This window comes from Myotis lucifugus, unplaced genomic scaffold (assembly GCF_000147115.1).
Source record: "Myotis lucifugus unplaced genomic scaffold, Myoluc2.0 scaffold_363, whole genome shotgun sequence".
In the NCBI taxonomy this organism is placed as follows: Eukaryota; Metazoa; Chordata; class Mammalia; order Chiroptera; family Vespertilionidae; genus Myotis; species Myotis lucifugus.
Window position 1 is genome coordinate 756,286 of NW_005871411.1, and position 3,527 is coordinate 759,812.

Genomic DNA, 3,527 nt, shown 5'->3' on the forward strand with positions numbered 1-3,527 from the left:
AACTGGTGAAGTTGCTTGCCTAAGAATTCACTGCTAGATTGAAACACTTAGACCCTGCGGTTGGCAAAGGCATTGCCAAATCGTGGAGAGAGAAACGGGACTGTTTGGGGGGGTGGAATGCACCGGTTTGGAGTAGAAAGGAGTTTCAGTGCCTGGGGAAAAGATTCAGTTGTCAAGAGGAAGTGTAAAGGCCAAGGACACATGAAGTCTTTGAAACAATAAGGGTGAGGAAGTCAAGAAGCAGGCTCCCCAAAGCCACATTGAAACAATTTATTTTATAAGATCCCCTACATTTCCAGAATTAGTGAGCAGAAGAAGCGCCACGCTGGGAACGCGGGCTGTGGGCTCTCGCGCTCACACAGGCTCTGGGAGAGGGAGAAAGTCAAGTTGACACGGTTCTCCTTTGCCTGGGCATTTCCAATGAAAATATAAGGAGGGGGGCGGGGAGAGAAGGGGACAAAACCCAGCTCGAAAAGACGGACTCTGGCGAAGTCCGTCATAAAGATGAACTGGAAAAAGGAAGTTCATAGCAACTGAAACTCCGACCCTGGCTCATTAGTATTCATGACTGAGTGTCCAGCTTTTCTGTTTATCTTTCTCCCAGGATCAATATCGGAGCAGCGTGGGCCGGGGAGGAGCCCAAGCCAGGCCCCTGCGTGCGCCTGACCTTTCGCGCCCTCCCTACAGGTCAGAGCATCTTCAGAACCGCCGGGCCAACGCCGCGCCCAGGCTCATTAAAGCCACCATTCATCTGCCGGCGGGAGAGGGAGGGGGCCGGCGGGGAGGGAGCGGTGCAGCGGCAAACGGACCCAACCGACTCCTAGAGTTTTGAGAAACCACACTCGGCCACACCAACCACTGTGGGCCCAGTGGGCCAGGAGAAAGAACAGACCAGGAACGAGCCGCGTCTGCAGCCAGAGGCCCAGCGCGGCTCCCGGCCAGGCCCTCGCGGGCTCCGCCAGGTTCCACACCCGAGATTTGGGTTGGGAGCGAGGCAGCCTAAGAGCCTCCTCCGCGCCCGGGCCGAAAGGGCACCCCCCTCCCCTCCCTGCTCAGCCCCAGCTCGGCGGTGGCCGGAGCCTCCCCAAGCCTCCGCCGGCCTCTAGGGAACACCCGGGCGCGGAGTGTTAGCTGCGCCCGTTACCTTTGACATGAACATTACTATTATTTCCACCCCCCACCCACTCCAGCGGCGCGGCGCTTCGGCTCGCTCCCTCGGACCCCCGCCTTGGCCTCAGGGACAGAAAAAACCCTGGCTTCAGGGGGTTAGGAAAGGAAGAGGCTGAAGCAGGGCTTGGGAGGTGAAGTGTGTGTGTGTGTGTGTGTGTGTGTGTGTGTGTAGGGGATGGGGGGGGGGTAGTCAGCTCCTTCTTCCCTCCCCCCAGTGCACACACAGGGTTGGAGGGCGTGAGGACAGGCCGGACAATCTGGCCCATGACATTCCCCGGGTAAATGAGCCCGAGGGACCCAACTCCCACCCATCTCAGTCCCACTGGCGGCTCGAGGTGTGAGCCCCGGGAGTGCGGCCTGGGCTGTGGACTCTCAAAAGCCAAGTTGGGTGCAGAGCACAGGGCACTGGGCACCCTCGGAGGGTGGGGAGGCTGGGGAAGAGCGGAGGGGGGAGGGGAGCATCTCCTGATGGGTCCTCCCGCCATCTGCCCCCAATCTCTGCGACTCAGGTCCATCCCTCCCACGCGAGCCCGTGGCTGGGGTTTACAGAGGGGGTAAGAGTGTAAGCATGTGCGAGTGCATGCGTGTGTGTGCTGGGGCATGGAGAGAGATGGAAAGAGACGTGTGCGTTTGTGTGTGTGCATGTGTGTGTGCGTGTGTGTGTGTGTGTGTGTCTGCCTGTGTGCACGCACGCAAGCCAGGGGGTACCCCTAGCTCTGGTCTGGTAGCTTCGCTGAACCTTTCTCGAATGGCGGGGCAGGCAGGATGCCCGATGCGGGACGAGGGCAGAACGCAGGGCTGTAGACCCATCGAGGTGTCATATCTTCAAAAGCGCGTCCGCCCTCGGGAATGAACCGGGAACCTGGGAGCGGACCAGGCGGCCGCAGCACGGACAGTTCCCACACTGGGGCCTGCGGGGCGGGGCGGGAAGACCCTGGCCCCGGACCCAGCCCGACCTCGGGGCCGCGGCGGCTCAGGGGCGGGGCGGGGCGTGGACAGTGCGGCCCTAGCAGCCCTACAGACTTGACCATGAACTCGAGCCCTCGGGCTGCCTTGGTTAAGGAAGGTTGATAGAAGTTGTCATTCGTAACACCCTGTTCAAACTGCTACGGCCCAGCGGGACGGGCCTGAGGGTTATGCGCGATCGTCCGCCCGATCACCCGATCCAGACTGAAGTATCTAGATTCTTCCCTAACATTAAAACAAAGCAAGCAAACAAACAAACAAAAGCAGTAATAATCTGTTGGGGGCTGGAGGGGGGGTTTAGAGAGGAGGGAGACCTTTCTCCAGGCCTGCTCCGAGCCGCTGGGTAAACATAGAAACCGTTCATTTCGGACTGCTGGGGGTAGCAGTGGGCCGAGCAGCTCCGTTTCTGCAGAACCCGAGCGATATTATCAGGCTATAATCAATCAATTCACCAGCGTTTATTAAATGCCCTGCTTTGGATCCCGAGGGTAGCTTTCCGTGTCCATTTAAGTAAAAAACGCATCAGAGGTTCAACTTAGTCTTGGTGGGGTGTTATTTCCAGACCTTTGGGTCTTAGCTCTTGCATGCAGGCCTAGCGGGGCCCTTCGGGTTTTTTCGGTGGAGTGATGTGGGGGAGGGGAGGACCAAGCCCCTAGTGCGCCCTTGGTGGGTCCCTGCGTGTCCGCTATGTCACTGGTGCACCCATCAGGGACCTACCAGAACCCATCTCCCCCGGTCTTGCGGACCCCGGCAGGCCATGGGTCGCCTGGAAAGCCCAGGCCTTCCTAGGTGCCCCCATGATGCGGGAGAACAAGGAGGGGCACAGGGAAACCCAAACCTCCGGACCAGCCAGTGGTCTGCCCTTGATCTCCGAGTTTCGTGCGGAAAAAACACACACCACTTGAGACGGAAAACATCCGTCTGCAAAAGAGACAAAGGGGCCCGGGGGTAGGGAGTGGGAGGAAGAGAGAAGGGACCCGCAGGAGGAAAAGGCTGGGCCGGCGAGGGCCGGGCTGTGCGGGGCCGGGGACCTGTTCCCTTCCCTCGCGCCCCCAGCAGCCCGCCCTGGCGCGCGCCCGGAGCAGAGCGCACCGGCCTCTACCCTGGGAGTGACCTCCTCCCGCCCGCGACTTCAGGGGACATCAGGGAGCCCGGGAGACGCTGATACCGATGCCAGTTATCATTGTAGTCATTAATAATGCAGCGAGGATCACGATAATTAATAATAATAATGATGGCCTCCCGGGGGGCTCCAGCTGCCTCCGGATGAAGCGACTCCTGTGCGGAGGGCAGTTTATGGAGCCGAGTGCGCAGGGAGCGAGCGTGGGCGCTCTGAAGTTCAAGTTGACGAGCAGAAGCCGTCCCCCGGCCGCGGCGCTCTGTCTCCCTGC